At 41.0% G+C, this 21,580-nt stretch overlaps 1 long non-coding RNA gene across 1 annotated transcript; it reads left to right on the forward strand.

Annotated features, from left to right (window-relative positions):
- Positions 1–969: 969 nt before the first annotated feature.
- Positions 970–17,712, forward strand: LOC103368397 (uncharacterized). The gene is made up of 4 exons (XR_520772.1): positions 970–1,119; positions 13,539–13,637; positions 16,455–16,493; positions 16,596–17,712. It is a non-coding gene; the product is annotated as an uncharacterized LOC103368397 (long non-coding RNA).
- The last annotated feature ends 3,868 nt before the right edge of the window (positions 17,713–21,580 follow it).

Genomic DNA, 21,580 nt, shown 5'->3' on the forward strand with positions numbered 1-21,580 from the left:
TTCTGCTAACAAGTTTGGCATCAGTGGCAAACATGTTTTAGTTTATGTTTGATAGCATTGTGGCAAAAATAGCTTTATTCCTAGTTTTCCAGAGTAGTTCTTTTATAATCAGCAAATAAGCATATTGCCTATAATATATAACTATGACTATTACTACTACTTTCATTGAAATGTACAGTGTAACAAGTGCATGTGATTACAAAAAAATAAAATTGAAATGAGCTGTGACACTGTTGACACAAAAACATCCATACATTTCTCAAGTTCACCTCAAGGTGCAACTGTCAGTCTTTACAACTTGACCACTTGTTGTGGACGTTAATGTGCACACAGGCTATTCTCAGTGAGCATAACTCAGTGCAGTACAGTGTATATGTCAACCTGTTCCTTTTCTTCATGACAAAACTATGAAAAAATCAAAAAGGAAGTGGAGGGAAATAAACCATTACACCAAGACTGAAACATGGTTAAACTTACATGGTTTCTTGAGGCTGCAGCTACTACAGTCAGTTTTGCATGTTGGTGGTGTTGCCATGTAACTTTAAAAACAGTTTGAACTAAAATCCTGAAAATCTGACGTCAGCGTGCTTATATTTGTAATGATTCAACTTCAAAAAGGAGTCGAGGCTCGTAGTGAGTCACTGGACAAATGACTTACTAACTGCTGTTTATAACACAGTTGTAATTTGCTCTTCAGTCTCTTTTAGAACAGTATTTCCATCTGAGGGATAAGTTGATTTCAACAACTGCAGATCCACTTCGAGGTAGGAAGAGTTTATATAAGCATCTCAGCAGGTTCAGCTTTAACCTTCAATTAAATTAACTGCTCCCACACTGCAGAGCTTCCTCCAACGTGCAGAGTACAGCCGTCAGAGGTGTAGCCCCCCATTAAAAGCACATGACAATGGTTCCACGCTGACCCGTCCAACAGGAAACAGAGCCTTATCAACAGGAACACAATCCTCATCCCGTCCTCAAAGGCCCACGGCAGGCATGTCTGTCGTTAAAGCTCCGAGGTGGCCTGCAAGTCTGCCAGCGTTCACCGCAATCGATGACACCACAGCCGCATACCACTTCTGAGCGAGCTACAACACTCCGCTGCTGCCCACGAACCCCCAGGTACACACACACACACACACACAAACGCACACGTGCTCACAAGTAGGCAAAAGGAAATAACACAATCACACACAGTCTGGAAAGCTGCCATCGTTCACTGTTTAAGAAAAACACCCTTCTCACAATCTCACAAAGGCCTCAGTTGTCCTCTGTTTACACAAGTTTTTCAAAAAGTCGTTTAATGTGCAGTTATTGCTTTCTCAAATACCCAGACATTTTTTCAAACAGTTTTAAACTGAACCCAGTGGATTTCTTACTGAGTAGCTCCCGTCACTAAAGTAGAGTAATACTGCAGTTCAAGACATTTGGTTGCACTTGAGCGTGTTCAGTCAGGAGGTTTATCTCTCTGTTTCAGCACTTTGTATGGTATCTAGTTTGTACTGTAGTGTCTCACACTTTGATGAAACTTTGGGGAATGATTTGTGTTTTTAGTATTTTCAAATTGACAGGAGAAAACTGAGTGAAACATTTGGGTACTTGTTGCCTTTAAATGGGTACAGTTTGCTGCATTTAAATGTTTAATGAAGCTTATCACTTGTACATCAGCTGAGTTATGGTGTGTTTGGTGACAAAGGGCTGAGCGTCCTTTAAGTACAGACACTGTTTAATACACACTTCTAATCTGTATATACAGTACCAGAGGGCATCTGAGGATTATTGTGTCAATGTGTGTGTGTGTGTGTGTGTGTGTGTGTGTGTGTGTGTGTGTGCGTGTGTCTGGCTACATGGCTGTATTTGGTCTGTGTTGTCTCCTGCTGCCACTTTTGCCCACACTCCCCGGGCATGAAGTGTTGGCACTGCTGCTCTGCCTTCACTCCAGCTTCAACACAGATTCATTCACTTGAGCCAACAAGCAACGGAGCTTTCAGCACATTCATTCATCATAACTTTGGATATTTGTTGACTGAATGTCGCTGTCCAATGTAAAGTCAGAACATACAAGCTGGTTTTCTTGCATAAAATCCCAGTTTGTACTTGTTTACATCATTTCTTTCCAAAAAATCTGCACAATAACTACAAGCAAACACAGGTTAACATTTTAGCCCAGTTTGCACACCTAATTAAAATGCCCACACAATGAATTGATCCTACGAACAAGTATTGTCTATGTAGCCAAAGCCTGTTGTCATCACTGAGCCCCATCCTTGTACTGGGTCATATATTATTTATTGTAATAAGTTTAGATGCTACAGTTTACTTTTCTGCTGCTTTAAATACTCACCAGAGGAGCAAAAGTGCATGTACCTGATCATACTCCAACAAGTACAGTATAAACTCGTTATAAACTTGTTTTAGTAATATTTGCCATCAACTTCACTTCTTTTTTAAATAGCCTTCCCAGTATTGAGTACCAATACACAGTTGGTTTGGGGCTTTTCATGGGGAGAAAATAGGACAGAATCATCTGCGTAAAGATATTTGTTGTAGTCTTGGTTTGATGATGTGATTGAATTTATTACAATGACTTTACATGGATACGTTAAGATAAGACATGGTAGCACTTTATTAATCTCAAAGGACATTCTTGTGCCAGATATTGCTCAGAAGAAAATACAACAATACAAGAATAAACCAGGAGTAGTAAATAAAAATTGTATAAGGAGTATGAACCAAAAGAAAAAGACACATGAAGAGCAACTCTGCCGTCAGGAATGGCATGAAAGCATAGCAGTAACATAAAGTAACTTCTACGGTGCAGATTCACATCACTTGTAGAAAATATAGTCAGCTAATAAATTATGATGTATTATTTTGAATTAAACTACCCAGTAATAACTAAAGTAGTCACAATTAGCTCTGCCTTTACCAGCAGAAACATTACTGATGTTTTTGAATTACATAATAATAATATTACATTTTGATGCTAATGCTAAAAATGAATGAAGCCTTACTCATGGGTTTCCTCAAGAGGGGTTTTGCAACTCTTGGTGGACGTCACCATCTTGGCAATACCTTACTCCTCCTGACACCTGCATAATCTGAAAATGAACAAAGATGCCCTACACCCTTAATTATGCATAACTTTAAACTTTAATATAATACAAATGGAAGAGTTTTGTAAAAATTCACCACACAAAATGTTGTCATCGAAGGGGAAATTAGGTATAGAGACCAAAACTGTTTTTGTACCAGGCTGAAAACATGTTTAATTCTGTTGTATAGGAACATGGAAGTCAGTGGGGATTGACTCCCTTTTGGAACCAGCCTCAAGTGAACGTCTGAGGAACTGCAGTTTTTCGTAATTCACATTGACTTCACTTTTTAGCCTCATACGTTGCCCCTTGCTTTAGACAGAGAATTTCCACTTTGTGGTCTCACTGCCAAGTAAGTGGAAGATCTGAATGCCTCCACAGCTTAATGTTGCCTTTGTAATATATTTCCTGTTTCCACCGTCCTGTTGTTACAGTCATGTATATTTTGGTAATGACTCTCTTGTTGAAATATGTCTTTTGAAGGTTATGTAATGGGTTATTTTTAGACGGTACCTTCCAAATGCAACTGGAGATGATTGACTAATGCCTTATAGCAGGGCTGATATCACACTGCTCTGATGAAATCATGTTTGAAAAGAGCCTTAAGTGTTTTTTTGTGCTTTTTGACTGCTGTTATCTCAGCTGATATGTTATCTGAATTAAGTCAGCACTTCAGTCTGCAAACCTTTTTTAAGACATTACAAGTAAAACAGGTTTTCTGTGAAACTGCAGATTCATGTGGAAGTGGTTTTGTAGCATGATCTTTTCTGTATCTGTCACTTCTTCTCCTGCAGACTCTTGTATCTTTCTAAACCACTTTATGACTCATAGCACTGTTTGACTTCACACTCCAGCAGATTTATTCTTACATTAACTCTCCGTCTGGGGGCTGCTGGTTTTCCTGATTCGGAGGCCGCTCGAGTCTTTGTTGCTACGAGTTTGGGATACAAAATATTATTCCCGTAGATCCGCCAAAGCTGTCATTGTTTTTTATAGACCGCTTTCCCAAGCATCTCATCTCTCTTCTGCCTCCTTTTGATTTTGCACAATCTCAAATCCTCCTGTCCACCCCTGTGTTCTAGCCACCCCCCTCTCTCCCAGGCTTTCTTTGCATCCCTCTTCCCTCTCCCCTTCACTCCATCCCAAGATAAACAACCTCTCTTCTGAGGCATGTCAGCTATTTGTTCAAAAAAGCTCAAGTTTTTGGATGCTGTTCAGAACTGTGTCCCTGAAGGGAGGCAAGATTACAAATTTAGTGCTTTTTCACCATCTCTCCCTCTGTTTTTCATTTTTCTTGGTCTAAGCTTGCCCTTTTTTTCTTCCAACTCTCTCACGACTTGTACATGTCTCAGTTGCAACTTGGTGATTCCCAGATTTGTGAGTTTTGACGCCTTTCCACCTTTACATTTGACCTTATGTTCCTCCAGTGCCGACCAGTTTGGCCATATAGAGTTTTCAAATTCCCTTCGTGTTTGTTAATTGGTGATTTATTTTGTGTCAAGAGCTTTCATCACTCACCTTCAATTAGCACAAGGGGAGAGAAACTAACATGGGAACAACAGTTCTCATGGCTCTGTGCAGCATGTGTCAAGTCCATTTGAGAGTCACACACATGCACACACACACACACACACTTCAGTGACTCTGTGGAAAAACACTCCCAATTTGGCATTTGCTTATCTGTGGCTTGTTTGGAAAAGCTTTTTCAGGGTAATGACCTGAAGTGTACGTTTCTCTGATGACAAGGATGTATGAAATATGTGCGTGCGTGTGTGTGTGCACATGGGTGTCGAAAATGTGGTGCATTGTGTGTTTGTTTGCTTAGAAAAGTTCACAAGATATTTTTAAATCCAACATTTGTGCCACCAATTATGCCTTTTATTTGTGTTCTTGTCTTATTTCTTATCTCAGTGTTTACCTTTTTTTGTGTGTGTGTGTGTGTGTGCGAGAGAGTGAGAGTGTGCGACAAACACACACACACTGACCCACAGCCAGTGACGTGTACTGACACACAAGCTACAGATACAGTTCACAAACACAGACGCACATTTTTGCGTGCAACCTGCAGAATCACATGCTGGGATCTGGTTCTTTTTACTGTACAACCCTCGCGCACACGCACACACACACACACACACACACACACACACGCACACACACATGAATATGCACAACACAGAGGCTGTGTTTAGACTAGGCCACCATTCCTATATGGAGATACAGATCACTGTTTTGCTGTTCCGAACATGATGAAGGGGTAATTATATCTAACCAGAGAGAAAACAACAGAGAGTGGGTTGGGGGTGGGGTGTGGATGTTGGAGCGCAAGCTGACCAGAAGACAGGAGGAGGGACAGCAGTGCTTCCCTTCGTGGACCGACCTGACCCACTCCATTGTTTTAGTAGCTAAATATTTCCCCTGTGGCTACCAGTGGCAGCAATGACGGTGAAAAACTATTTATATGTTTGTGTCTGACTCCAGAATCCTCCCTCTAAACCTGCCTCCTGCCTCATAAGTAGGTGTGTGACGACAAACGACAGCATCTGACGCGCTTGTTAACCGCTCGCTGTGATTTACTTTGTGTTGGAGGGTGTCAGAGTTGCTTGTCTGGCCCCAGCCACTTTGTCTGTGGCTTGTTTTCCTCGGTGGGGCCTTCCAAGTGGTGTCTGGAAGGGAGAAGATGCAGAGATGATCTTTGTCAGCTGGAGCGTGCAAATGATACAGTTTGATGCATCTGCTGGAATGAATCAAAGCATTCTGCAGAGAACAAGGAGAGTTACAAAAACCATTTGTCACGGGTATGTATTAAATACACAGACAGCAGGCTTCACTAAAATCCGCCCCTGAACAGTGGTCATCTAGATGCTACTTAGCAATAATAACAAGGCCCTAAGCTGCAAAAACTTTGGACTTTTGCTAAAGTTTTGTGCATATCGAAATCTAGCCACCACATATATATAAGAAAGGAGGTTGTGTCCCTTTTTAGTACTTCTAGAATAAAAAATGAGGGAAAGTTTAACTCTATTCAGGACTTTTGGGGTCTTTTGGACCCCAGGCCATTTGGTTTAGGTGACAGGTATTATTTTTGAAGATTTTTTTTTTTTTTTAATATACAAGAGGGACATTTGTCATGCATTTGGAACCAAACTACATCAACTTACCATAAAATTTATTTAAAATAGTATGAAGTCTACATGAATACCAACAAATATTTTGCACGTATTCTTTCTTGGGGTCCAATGGACCCCGAAAGACCTTCTACATATGGCAACATGAAAGTCCTGAATAGGGTTAAAGAATGGATTAAACAATATGTTTGTTGCAAATATGATCAGATTTAGTTCACTGGCTTCCTACCAGTTTAGTAATGTTACTGACTCTGTCCAACTTTTCTGCACTATTTGTCTTACATACTCACAACTCCAGACAGATTTGGTATCAAAATAATGTCACCACGTGTGACAAATTCTTGACCATTGACTTAAACTACACCCTGGTCAAGAGTGGCTCTAAAGGACGATGCTCTGATAGTGTGACCTGCACACAGACACTCTTTTAACCAGTGACCATGAAAGGCCGCCTTCAAATGCAGCTTTATTCAAATGACACGATGCTACAGATGATTAGACAAAGATGAGAACGGACTGTTTACATGCTGGATGCTGGCATGCCAGTTGGGATTGTAGCCAGGCACTTGAATTGCCACAGCGTTTGTCGTTTCAGAAATTGTGTCAGACAGCATGTGTGAAGGACGGTCTGGCACAGTGCTCTGTATGGAAATGTCTGACAATGTGATCCTGTCCCTGAAAATGTCTGCCAATGCGGCCAAACCCTTCAGGAGAAGTGGGACAATATTCCAACAACATCAAAAATCAATTTAACTCTGTGTCGCAGATGTGTGTGACTCATTACTGACTTGTGATTTCTGGTCGATGACTCCATTCTCCATCCGTTGATTGTCATTTTCAACATATTGTGTACTTGGTTGTTTCATAACGTCCAGTCTGTTGTAGAGGTACCGTGTATTGGACCAACACATACCTATTCCTTTAAGATAATAAGAATAGACAGAATTTGATGAAACACTACATTGCTTCTCCAAATGGAGGACGTACCAACTACCATCTACTGCAAGTAATACACTGACGAATGATAAGAGCCTCATACGACCTCACTTCAAAGAAACCCAAGAATCTCTTTCAAGTGTTAACTGGCTCAAGTTGCCAAAAATCTGACAGTGACAGCTGCCATTTCAGTCGCAAAAACTGATGGTCAGGAGTTAAAAATGAGCAGCTGTTTTCTACCTCTGTTCAAAAATAGAACTTTAAGAGATAAATCTGCTCGCGTTATCATTGCACACCACATGTACTGTCCAAGAACGGTAACTAAGCAGAGCAGGGCTCAGTAAATTGTAAATTTAAAGCTCCCTCTGCCATAATAATATCTAAAAATCTGACAACAGGATGGAGAATAGGGAGAAAAGCGTGGCGAGGAAATCGAGATTCAGAAAAGCATATTGAGGAGGGAATGAGGGAGAGTTAAGAAAGAAGGTGTGAAGGGAGTGAGCCGAAACAGGACGAATATTTCGCAGACCAGAATGAAGGGATGTCTTTCCAGGAAACTGCTTTCACACAGTGCAAATGCCTGCCAGATCCGCTGAAAGCATTTCCAGCAGCATGAGCTCAAGAAGTTCGACCAATTACCAAAGTCATTTTCAAGCCAGCCATGAACTGTAACATATTTTCATTTGACACCAGAGACTTTTTCAGGTAATGAACAACAGGCCTCTGAAATTATAAGTAATGGTTTGGAAAAGGTCTGCCTCCCAAATTGTGCGGCAACATTATAGAGTCATGTACTGTTTTAATGAGTCCGCTTACAGGAATTGTTTTGTTTTGGGGAAATTTTATTATGTTGCCGCTACTTGATCCATAAACACACATGGATTAAGCAGGCTAATCGCCCTGTACCTTAAGAAATGCATACTCAGACACTACAAAGGCCGCTGTGACTTCTCTGAGTCCAACTGTGCTTTTAAGTGGCCCGGTGTCCTTTGTGTGAGTTTTGGACACTGAAGCAGACAACGTCTCTGCCAACAGACTGTTTTATAAAATACAAATTCTCTCTTTCAAACAAAACCAAACTTAATTAAATTCAAATTCTCAGTCAAAGTAATATCCTCTTTTTTTGTTGCAGCGGGTCACATTGAAGTAAGGCTCGAGTACCAGTTAGTAAATCCTTTTTCTGTGGCCTGATCCACTCCCCAGTGGCCAGACTGGTTTAAATTAGGGCTCTCCAACCTTTAGCGGCCCGTCCGCTAATTTGACTCCTAGAATAACAGCAGCTACTGTGTTTTTCAGGAGTCTGGAACCAAACGTCTGTCTGGGGAGTCTGCAGTGGACACAGGTGCTCGCTCTCTCTCTCTCTCCTCCTCCAGGATTCGGGTTGAATTATGTGTTCAAGAGGGACTGTTTTACTATTTTAGAGGAAAAAAAATCCCAAATGTCTTGTTTTCTTCGAGACCGTTTCCTGATCGGATCTTTACTTTCCAGTCTGTCTGTGGATTTGGCAGCATGTGTGTGTGTTTGCACATGAGTGATCATGTGGGTGTGTGTATATGTTGTGTGTTTGCCAGTTAAACCCTTTCAAGTTCTGAATAACCATCAAGTCCAAAAAAAAAACAACCCTGAAATGACAAATTTTTAGCTTGTTTGAATTTGGGAATGGGAAATTAAGAAAAGAACATTGAGAATTAAACACTTAGTTGTCTCTACCCAAATAAAAATATGCATGTACAAAAGAAGCATCAACAAAAACACAGAAACTCATGAACAGAGTCCTCGAGTTTTGATGAACAAAACAGATCAAAGGAAGTCCAGTGATGATACTCGTCTTCAGAAGGCGCTATGCTCGGCTCCACACGTGCAGGCATCATTGGCACATGATTGCACCAATGACCAGGTCCAAGTGACAACTGGGAAGCTTAGTTTTAATGTTATGAGTTGCATAAGTCTGACAAAAGACAGAGATAATGGCGTGTACTACATGAACATGTGCTTGAACCCAGAACAGCAGCCCTGCAATAATTATGACCTGTGATTTGGAGTGAACTGGGTTGGAATCCATTCTATTGTGGATTTGTTAGGCAGTCTAACAGGTGTAGTTCAAAATAGAGACGCTTATTTGCACAACCAAAGACTGATGCTGCTGTCATGCCTATAAAGTGAATGTAAAGCTGTAAATGGCAAAAACATCGAGCCTGGACCTGTCTAAAGATCACAAAAGCTGAAACATGTTACCTGCTTTGTTTAATCTGTACAAACACCTAAGTACAAGCAGTGACCAAGAAATAATGAGGCCCTTTTGCCTCTGTCAAACCCTAACATGAAATTTCAATGAAGAACTATAGGAAGTGCTGCACTATGTCAATATGAATATATGACAATAGTCAGCAAAAATAAAAAAGATGCTCACTCTCCCACTTCATATTAATGGAAGTCCTTCGTATAAATCATCAGTCCAAAGAGCATGTGAGGCACTTTGATTTTTAATTTTAAAATACTTCATTAATACTTGGATAAAACAATGCATTCCGACTTAGAGAGTCCCAGCAAGAAGATCCCCGGTTCGCGTCCCAGTTAGGACGCCTGGGATCTTTGTGCGTGGAGGTTGTTCTCCCCGTGCAGCGTGGGTTCTTTCTGGGTTCTCCAGCTTCCTCCCACAGTCCAAAAACATGTTGAGGTTAATTGGTGATTGTAAATTGTCCATAGGTGTGAATGTGAGTGTGCTTGGTTGTCTGTCTCTAAGTGTAACCCTGTGATAGACTGGTGACCTGTCCAGGGTGTCCCCTGCCTTCATGCTGAGTCAGCTAGGATAGACTCCAGCTCCCCCGTGACCCTCGTGAGGATTAAGAGGTGTATAGATAATGGATGGATGGATTAATCTTCTGATTTTTTCCTTAATAAACTGACTGATTATTTAGATTGTAAAAATTCTGAAGATTGTGAGAAATGCCGCCACAAGTGCTTTTAACAATTCTCAAAATAGTGTAGTTGGCTGACGAATTGATTAATCAACTCTTTCAGATGTACTTATATAAACTGTTGGGAAGTTGAATTTGTAACAAAACATATTTATTTAATTCTTGCAAATTTGTAAAATAACTAAAGCTGTCAGATAAATGTAATGAAGTTAAACGTAGAATAATTCCCTCTGAGATGTAGTGAAGTAGTACAAAATGTCAGGAAAAGAAAAGACACAAGTTGATGAAGTACATCGCTTGATGTTCTTAGTTACTTCCCATCACTGTTGAACGAAGACAAGTTTGCTTCTTTCACATGTTACAATCTATAAACTAAACTTCAGCTAACTGGCTGCTTGTGGTACCCACTGTTCAGGGAGTAGTAGGCTATTCTGCTTCTATTGAAGTGGTTTTCTGTTCATTTAGCTTTGGGATAGAAGGAGAATTACGTTATTTTGCATTTCTATGGTAACAGCAACTTCAAGAGCAGAAAAAAGTGCTTCGCAATTGAAAAAAAAAAAAAACATCAAGCAGACATAAAACACAGACTAAAAAAAGAAAAATACCATAAACTATGTTACAGCATTCATTAAGTTTACAGCTATAGAGTCAATAGATACCACAATGACTTAATGAACTGTGATTCAGGAGCTGTTGCCAAATTGGTGTCTTGCTCCAGAGTACATGTGTGAATGTAAAGTCCAAAAGCATCAACCAAGAAGTCTGATTTTTCTTCTTCTTTTTTTTTTTAAAGGTAAGTTTATTTAAATTCTGGCACGTGCCTTCTTCTAGTTTATGTTGTTTGTCAGAGTGAAGTCATTCAGTTGGCTCACAACAACCACATCGTCATAAACATGATCTGTGTGTGGGTCGGTCGTTATACGGTCACATTTATGTCATCACTGCTTGTTCGAGGCTCAAAACGCTTTATGTGGGGATTTTCAGAAATATCTACGAGGAAACCAACAAGAGCATTTACTTCTTTTAAGCCCAGGCTGCTAAAAAACACAGTGGTCGTCTTTGACAATACGCACAAACCTAAAAATGTGTGAAGTCTACTTTCCCACCAAAGAAAAACCAACACACTGTAAGAGTAATCACACTATTTGATATACTACAAACCATAAAGGCCTCTGTTGGAAATCCCCATCATTCCTGGTTTCGTTTTTCAAACCCCAACCCTTGTGTTCTCCACCCTCCACCACCTCCTGCTCTCCTCCCCATCAGTCCACGTTCACATGCGGACTGTAGATGTGGCTCTCCTGCATTCGTCAAACTGGGATGCGACGCTGATTAGCTTCCTGGCAGGAACGCTACCGCCCACCCCCTGAGTTGGGGCCCGGTTCCTCCTGAAGGGCCCGACAGTGGGTGGAGAGCTGTAGCCGCCGCTGTTTGTTTGCACTGTGTCCTTATTTCCGTGAATTCTGACCTGACAGGAAGCGTGGAGGGGAGACGGGACAATGGGCTATTGTAAGACCACGCTTTATGTCACTGCGAGGCTAAAACAGGAAAGCACACGAAGACGGGCGCATGCATACACAGAGTCTGAGCTGCACGGACGCACAGAGACTCTAAAAAGATCGTTTTGTTCCCTGTCCTATCTTCTTCATCACGCACACGCTATCTCATGAGGATGTACCATTGGCGACACAGTTTCAGCCTCGTCCTGATCTTACCCTGACGCAACCCTAAACCTTCACCCTCGTGCTGAACCCAAATCTGAAGCCTCAACTTTAAACCCAAACCAAAAATCTACCCACTGTCAAAGGCAAGAACATTTCTCACTATGCTGCATTTTCACTCTCAGTCCATAACACATCTGTTCTTCATACTATAGTAAATATAAAACATGCAGACAGCGTTACACTCGTACATTTTGCCTCACATAGAGTGCAGACCCCATAAATTTCTTTTTTTTGGGTGTGAGAACCTCCACTGTTCTGTTAAACCAGATAAACTGAAGTCTGAATGAATATGAAAATACATTTATTTATGTCTCTGAGATCAAAGATGAGCTTCCATCATAACTCATTGCACTTCACATCTTTGTACTAATTCTGGTCCTCACTGATGGTTTGGTACACAGAGAAAGTCAACCAATCGGTGCTCTGTAAGCGAGCGTAAAAATTTTGATGTTTTTTATGTCTTTGGTGGGAAAAAGCTGCAAAAAATACCTGCAAATGTGGAGCCCTGTCTCCTCAAAATGATGTTCCTACACAACTAACTGCATTCTGGAGTATGTTTTGAGGGAAACATTCTATCTTATGGATTAAATTTGTTTGTGATCTATCACCTGTAGATGTCTAATCAACATGTCTCTATTGTGTTTCTTTTTTAAATGTCATTCCTTTTCAGCCAGAATGTCATGTTTTAGATTTGGTGAGACTTGTCACTATGGTAACCCAGAAAATGGAGGTGACGCTTCAGGGTAACGTTGTGAAAGAGTCTATTTCAGCCAAAGCATGATTGTTTTCTTGAACCAAACTAAATAGTTTTGTGAATTGTCTGCCCTTATACAGTGTTTTTTCCCCCTTAGTGACACTCAAAGAGCTTACAACTCACATACACTAACAAACCACTTGACCATCTAAGCCGCCCTGGTGTTGCCTAAACCTAACAAAACAGCAAGTGAAAATAAAACTTAAATCTAAAAATAAAGATCCCACCCAGGATGTGAACCCCAGTCATGTGGGTGAAAGTCCTCTGATGGACTTGTGCCACCAGCGATCCTCCAAACCTTCAAATATGGACTTTGTGACTCTTTGAAAGTACAAAAAGCTTCCAATGACATCACACTCTTACCTCCTCAGCAGAAAATGGGTTTCTTTCAAAACGTAACGCAGCTTATTTGGAACATCCTTTTAGGAGGGTTGCAGGTTTTTGTAAGTTGACTTAATGTTCTCAACTAAACTGGCTTCTTAAACTATTGTAAAAATGTCACATCAACTGCTCCAACCCCTTCACTCTTTACTGAAAATGACATCAGTAGGGTGGTCACTTGTCATTCATCAGTTTTCGCAAACTCAAACAAAACAGAAGAGAAATCAGCTAACACAGTCACAATGTGAGGCTAGATGAGTGAAGCCGGTCTGATCATCAGGCTGTCATATTTTGGGAAAGTATATCAAACAGTTAAAGAAACACTTCAAGACGGGAAAAAGCTGTACAGCAGCAAAAACTAAACATGAATGAGCTACTGTACTGGGATGATCTGCAGCTGATATGTGTGGGGAGTAGGACTGCCCGGATTGACAGATCACTCCCCACGAAAAATAAAGTTCCTCAAAAGGCTTATCAGTTTGGTGATACATTGTCGTAGACCTTCCACACACTACACCCTACTCCAGAGCACACAAACACACACACAGGGTGGGCTTTCAGACCGCCATGTCCAAGTCTGTGACCTCGCCCATGTCACCTTTCAGGTCTCCGAGGCTGGATGATGTATGGATTCACACAGGCTGTCAAAAGAGGCAGAGGAAGGGAAAGATCCAGAGGAAGGGAGGCTATTTACAGAGCTGAAGGTATGTGGCAGAGCCACGCTGTTTTCTGTGTTGCATGTGTGTGTATATGTGGCCGAGAGCATGGATCCTTTGTCAAAGCCTGTGAATCTGAAGGTGTGATTACAGAGACGCTTATATAAACTGTGTGTTTACTCAGTTAATCCATCGGTCAAAGATGTCCGAGGCCCCGATAGGAGAGAGGTCAGAGCACGGGAGTACATATGTGTGTGTCTTTGTGCTGCGAGGAATGTCAATGTGTGACCTGTGTGCTCTTTGCATGTGGACGACTGACCTGGATGACTGACCCTGTATGCGCAGGATTCACTCGCACACATAAAACACGCCTCTGATCCAAAGTATGAACAAAACCCCAATCACGCAAACCAGCAACATGCTCCCTGAGCGTTTGGACACATTCACCAACACTCATCTGAGCCAGTCTGTGCCGAGTGGCGGCGTCAGTGCGATTTCGCTCGACTCACTGTAATTAGTTCTCAATATGTTTGGCTCGGTGGCATCTAAATAACAGTGTGTAACTGCGGTGGTGATTTTGTAAGTGTGAAAATAGCCGTGTATGTGTGTGGAGAGTCTGCTGATTGAGGTTTCTATTTCAGTGCGATGAGGACGAAGCAGGCTTGATAGTAGGATTTTCCTGTGAGTGAGGATGACAGCTGTATTTTGTCACATTCTGTTTGAATTTTATTGCTAGGAGTTAATTGTGATGGAGTTAATTGTGATGTGGACTCTACAGGGAAGCCACTAAAGCACTGATTACTGATGTTTTCACTGTAAGAAGGTGGAAAAGACTGTTCCTGCCAAATTAGTACAAGTGGCTGAGTCGACCTGACGAGCCCAGACTAACGCTCCTAAGAACTGGAGCTGGTAAATGGCTAGTGTCTGCCACAGTGTTGGGTTTTATACTGCCACTGGATGGTGTAAAAGTCAGGAATTCTGCACTTATTGGCCTTCCACATAATAATCTTTTCTGTGTCACTAATCTTTTGATTGCCACTCGAGACAGTGTAAGAAGCTGTAAACACAGGTTGTCACAAAAAGAACTGACATCCTCTGTCTTTTCCTGAGCAGCTCTCCTTTACCTTGATGGAAAACGTCATGAGGTCAAGGAAGAGGAAATCATAAGGACTTAGGAAAAGAGAAGGCTGTACTTATGCCATGTAGTAAATGGTGGATCTTACTGACAATGATCTGCCATGTTGAAACTACATTGTTCTTATGATGGACTACTAAAATCATATCTTATATACTTCACTCTGTGCATTTTTACCATGTCGATGTATCCAGGCCATGTAAATGTGGACAACCTGATGAAAAATACAGTATTACTCTTTTCGGAATTTAAACAAAACAGGTTACCAGTCACAAAAGTAAAATGAAATGAATGAAGAATTGTTCAAGCAAGGCAAGATATGCATAACTCTAGAGGTCTACAAATCTATGACTGCACATATCATTCTTGTTAAACTGAAAAACATCATCTAGCAATACAACAGCACTCATAATGAGGACATTGTTACACTACATGAACTCCACTTTGATCATAGAGCACTTTTCTAAACCAACATTACAAAAGTAATGGTAGCGTAACTTTCACATTTCGCCTGCAGGTTTAACAAACTGCTAAAAGTTCAAAACATATGAGCATAAAAACGTCACATTTTAGCTTGTAAAAGTTGATATGGATAACATGTTAGCTGCTTATTTACAACAACTCTTCAGGGAAATATTTGACTCTTCAGCTCAGGGGTGTCCAGTCCTGGTCCTCGAGGGCCACAATCCTGCATGTTTTAGATGTTTCCCTTTTCCAGCACACCTGATTCAAATGATCAGGATCGTTATCAGGCTTCTGCAGAGCTTGATGATGAGCTGATCATTTGAATCAGGTGTGTTGGAAAAGGGAAACATCTAAAACATGCAGGATTGCGGCCCTCGAGGACCAGGACACCCCTGCTTAGCTGCTCAATACTCCAAGATGTTCACCAACTAGTTGCAAACTTTGTGTGCTGTTTGGGACTGGGGATCAGAACTTTTTGCTAATGCTAATGACAGTGTTGAAAGTGAACCAAAATGGAGCAGAGATCCAAAATTTTCAGATTCAACTTTATTTTCATTTCCCAGGGTAAGTCCTGTTGGTTTTTAGACTAGACTAGAATAGCTTTACTGTCATCATACATGGGGGCATGATGAAAATATAAGTAGCTGCCTTTGGATGGTGCATTGAACAAGCCAAACAAATCCTACAGATTTTTTTTTACAGAAGCTTTTAGGATTATCATGACCTGGATGACTGAGAATCTATACAGCTACACTGCAAAGGTTACAACAAAGGACAGTCTTTGCATATCCCAGCTTGTTAGGGCTCTGTGCACAGGGTCAGCCACAGATGAGGGTCTTGCTCAGAGGCCCAACACTGGCAGCTTGGTGGCACTGGAGCTTGAATACCCAACTCATTATCAGTAACCCAGAGCCTTAACCATTGAGCTACCCCATTGCTAAAAGATGCCAAAACTGAGATGAGATGCAAAGTTGAGTGATAACTCTGTGGCTGCTGTAACCTAACACATGGTCATTTGGTCTATTTTTTATATAAAACATTGACTGTAGCAGCTTTAATGTGGAGGATTTGAGCCTGCAAAGACAAAGGAAAATAAATGAGTGTTGCATTTTCATAGTTTTAAAGAGGTCATCGAGTTCCTCTCCACCAGTGATGTATTCAAAGATGACGAAACTGTGGTTGTAAATTGAGGAAACTGTTGGTGGAGAAATTTCTCTCTGTGTTGATGTTTCAGTTCACTCAACTTTTTTTTTTTGGACTCGCAGAGACAGCAATGGGTAAGAAGTGCTGCAGTTGTTACAGTGGTATGTAATAATATATATACAAGTGAAATCATTTGATCAGCCCCATGATGTTCTCTTGTTCATGCTTTTCTATTGTAACTTTTTTTTTTCCTTCTTTCTCAGCCTCTCTTTTTGGGCCTTTCTCTTCTTCACATCTTTCTCCTGCTCCGCTGCTGTGATTGCCTGTCTCCTCGTGGCCTGATGCCCAGCCACCACTGGGTAGCATTCCTCACCCCGAGCCAACGGGAAGAGAGGGATCGAAAGGGGGGGGAGAAGAGACGGACAAATGGAAGGAATGAGAGGAGGAACCACAGTGGCTCTCCAATGTTACAGATCTGTGACCTCGCTGAGGAGGCGAGGAGCAATTTCTTCTCCAAATTGTTTGTCCTTTCCAGATTTTTCACAGCGCCCACTGGTCATAAACCTTCCTTTTCAGCTCCTCTGTTTATAGTCACATCCACTGGCTCTTAGACAGCCGCTCACTCATTACAACACTCTCTCTCTCTCTCTCTCGGGCCACGAGAAACCCGCACAGTTTGACCACTACTAAAATACACATAGCATGCAAATACGCACGGCCGAGCTGTTCTTTTTTTTCGCAGCGGGGAATGAAATGCCATATCTTGAAGGTAACTTACGATGCCTGCGCTGCTGCTGCTGAGGTGCAAAAATAAAGGATTTGCTGAGAAAGCAGAATGGACTCCACCCTGCCCTTCAGCTCTTATTTCTTCTGAACACTTTAGCTCACGTGTGTGTGTTAGTATATGAGTTTTAAGGCCTGTAGGGGCTTGTGTGTGCAGGCAGTACAGAGGATTGTGTGTGTGTTTGTGTGAGTGTGTCCTTTGGGAGCTGCTGGCAGATGGAGCAGTCAGACTGTGGGTATAGAGAGATGGTTAGAGAGTTTGGCTCAGCCTGAAATTTAAGCCACACTGGAACACAAGAGCCACGCACACAGTCGTTTCTCTTTCATTTCTCTCTGCTATGTCTACTACTTCTACCTCGATTTCTCCTGACTGGTTCAACCCAGTATGGATCATCTTCTGTCTTAGCACACTTGAGTCAACACGTTTCCTATTATGATTGTATGGATTAAATAGAAAACCAGCTCTCTTGGGGATTATGGGTGTAATGCATTACTTTTAGTGCTGATGCTGTGATTTCCAAATAAAGGTGTTCCAGGTGGTACTTGTGCAGTTGCTAGGTGGTACATTTAAAGGCTATGAAAAAGGAGATTTGAAAGGGGAAAAAAACCAAAACAGTTTCATTTATAGGAATTTGAGACATTGTAATATACCAGCACTGATGATAATATCTTGTAAATAATCCACATATGATAATATCACAAATAATGCAGCACATGTAACTATATGACTGATACATGCAGCACAGTTATGGTTATTCCAACTCCCTACACTCATATTTTGAATTTCCCCAAAGCAGACGAAACACATAAAGTTACAGATAATTTCTACTGATAAGCTTATTTTTAAAAAAAACAAACAAAAAAAACATCTATAGATATCGCAATAATATAATGAATTATTTTGTCCACGATAATCCCGTACTGAAAATCCAATATCATGACAGCCCCACTAGGAATACGATCTTAAACTGGTGACACACTGCTCTTCTATTCTTTTCTTTCTTGTCACAGTTCATCAGTAACCATCTGACAACAGTTGGAAGACGGCACGAGACATGTCTCCTACTGACACCCATCATTTATGACACTTCAAGTGTTGTGATTCAGTGTGTGAAAGCTTGTGATCAAGTGAGAAGAGATTCTGAAAATAGTGAATTAATGTTAGAGGAGACACTGCCAGTCTAAGTGGTAGGAGCACACATAGTAGGTTCATTTGCATAATTAATGTTAATGCAATGTCTTAACCTTGACATTTAAAAGTATCAGGTAAATTAAAAATGCCAGTTGTATTCCTCTACTGGAAAGTACTTTGCCTGCTGTTTAAAATGAGCTCTATAAATAACAATGTCTTGTCTTGACTGCTGCTGATGGACTTAACTTTGGGTATCCTGCTTTTGTGTTGTCTGTCAAACACTTTGTAAGCCCTTAGTGCTGTATAAATAAAGCTATTATTACTATTATTAAACATATAAAGGAGTGAACCTCCTTACCTACCTACATTCAGTCCAAGCCCTGACAGTTCTACTGAATGAATAAAGACATTGTGACAGTAATACTGAAAGGAATACTTTGGCATTTTGGGGAATATGCTACTTCATGCAGTAAGTCCAGTGAGAAAATGTGAAGCGGGAAAGGCGGGAAACAGGAGACCAACAGCTGGCAAAGTGTACTTTTTCAGCTCCTCTAAAGCTCACAAATGAAGACAATAATTAGCATGATATATATCTAAATATACAGAATTTGTTTGTTTATTTAGGCAAATTTTGTCTCCTTTGAACAGCGCTAGGCTAGTTCTGCTTCTATTTGTTGAGCAAAGCTAACCTGCTGCTAGCTATAGCTTCCTGTACAGACGTGACAGTGGTATCAATTTAAAAATCTATTTCTTGCAAAAAAGCAAATTGGTGTACTTCCTCAAAATGCCAGATGAATCATTTTAGAATGTTAAATAACAACCAGTTTAAACTCAGTTAAAACAGACATAATCAGAGCCTAACAGGTGGTGTTGATGAAGCGGTACTTGATACCTGATACGCTGTGGTGATTTTGGTGTTGGAGTATCTTTTGTTGTAACATAATTGTTATATAATTGTTTTTCAGCTATTATGATCTGTTATCTGCTCTTTATATCCTCGTTTATCTTCTAAATCAAAAGCAACTCATGCAGACAATGCTCCACCTAGATTTAAGTGACATAGACTGTTTTTCTGCAGCATTGATTTGGTGGATTATGAAATCATGGCTGTAAAGTTTGTTATTTTTTCTAAAAAGACAATTTTCTTTATAATCAGCCGCCTAAAGGTCACTTGAGTGGGTTTATGACTTGAAAGTTGCCAGTTGACATCCCATGACCAAAGCCATGCAGCTGGTCTGGTGGAGCTGTTCAGAGGAAGAGTGTGGTTTTACTGAGCAGCTCCAAGTCATGCACTTCAGCTGAAATTCATTTAAAAAAATAAAATAAAAAAGGAGACTGAAGGACTGAAAACCAGGGGCAAGAATTTAGTTTGTGCATGCACATTAAAAAGGGCAAACAAGTACATGTCACAAATTGCAGGATAAGAAAAGAAACCAACATGGAGGTGGATATCTGCAGGTATGTCATGTTCAGAAGGTGTTGTTTTTTTAAATCCACAACTGCATCTAGTAAACTTAATGCATAGTCTGCTGCATGCTGCTGCAATTTTTAATAATTTCCCCTCATTTGAGTCCCTGAGGTCATCCATAAAAACAATGTCTTCATTTCAACTGTTTGGAACGTCTTTCCAGCTTAATTTTGGCAGACGGATTTCCCACAGCAGCTATCAGTCTGATGGAAACCAAGTCCCAAAAGAGCTCATCAGCTGGCTATTCGAAGGCGCTCACATATGAGTTTGGAAAGACGCTGAGAGACACCAAAATATCTGGTAGTCTTTACAAAGTTGTATAATTAGATCAGTGGCTTTAGGCTGCAGTGGAAAATATTTGCAGCACAATGTAATGACAGAGAAAGAGGAGAAGAAACGGCTGGACGAGTGCTCATAAAACACAGGCGCACACAAGCAACTAATACCGCACATCTTTAGATAATTACATAATGGAAAGGCATTTTATAGTTCCATCAGTGTTTTCCTTCACACGCCTCCTCTAGAAAATGATTAATTTCGAGTTGAGGAATGTGCGTTCATTGTTTAGTCTCCAGCTTCCCTGGGTTGTAACCCCTGACCCAGCAAGATCACCAGAACGCCTCTGAAAACCATCAAGCATCTGCTTATCTAAACTGCAGAGCAAGCGAGCACCAGGACCAGCCTCCTCATTATTCAAACTCCATCCATCCGTCCTTCTGTCATAACCAGAGCTCCGCTAACAGGAGACTTCTTTTCATCAGTGCAGACTCGAACAGGCTGGACAGGCATTTCCTGAGGGTGGGACCTGAGAGCAGAGACATTCTTGAGCCAGGCACCTCCACTTCCTCACTCTGTTAACACTGAAAGCCACACAGTCTGGACCCGCGCTTTACACTTTATTCAACGCTCTTATCCGGAGTGCAGGAGCAGATTAAGTTTCAATTGCAAGATTAGCAGCGTCATGTGGAAACAAGAGGAAGAAGTGCAAGGTCAAAGTCTGAGTGCTGAGATAATGGAGGGAACAAAACATTCCTGCGAGCTCAGTGTTGTGATATGAGTCAGAGAAATAAAGGGAAATAATATGGATGCAATAAAAGCAGAGCGAAAAGCAGGGAGCAGTGACAGAAGTGCTGGAACATTTTCATGCTTTCATTAATGAGATGCTTCATAAACACCTGTACACGAACAGTCACGTGTGGTAAATTAAAATGCTCAGCTGTGGAAAAAATCAACACCATCATTAAGGCATTCAACTAAATGGAACAAGATCACACATGCATCTGCTGATGTTTGCACCATTTTGAGTAATATAGGGTCACAGAATAGCTATAAAGTAAAAAAAAAACATATATTTCACAATCTGTTAGGTGTTTTCAAGCCTCCAGTATCAGGGAATGTTTTCCTGTGTGTTTGTGTGCACCACGGGGTGTCAGAGTGCTGGAGTAGGTGTGACAATCAATTAATGTCCTCCCAGGGGCCGACAGCTGCACCAAAGTGTTGGTATTTGACAGCTGGAGCGGTTCAGAGAAGCAACGTGGGAGTTCGATGTAAATGTGAGATGTGTGTTTGTGTGTTGTAGGGGGCTCCTTAGAGATAAACATACTTGTACACTGGTGACAAATTAAAGGAGAAACCAACCTAAAGTGTCTTCGTAAGGCCACGATTTGTTACCAGAACAGCGTCAGTACACCTTGATTCTCCAAGTCTCTGGAACTCTCGTAGAGGAAGGAACACCAGTTTACCAAAAGATAATTCCTCATATGGTGCTTTAATGATGTTAATGGGAAATAAATGTATTTTCTTATATATTAACAAATTGCCATGGCAACATCAAACGATGGGAATGATGGGACATTGACGCCAGG

The sequence above is a fragment of the Stegastes partitus genome, unplaced genomic scaffold (assembly GCF_000690725.1).
Source record: "Stegastes partitus isolate 25-593 unplaced genomic scaffold, Stegastes_partitus-1.0.2 Scaffold1151, whole genome shotgun sequence".
NCBI classification, from domain to species: domain Eukaryota; kingdom Metazoa; phylum Chordata; class Actinopteri; family Pomacentridae; genus Stegastes; species Stegastes partitus.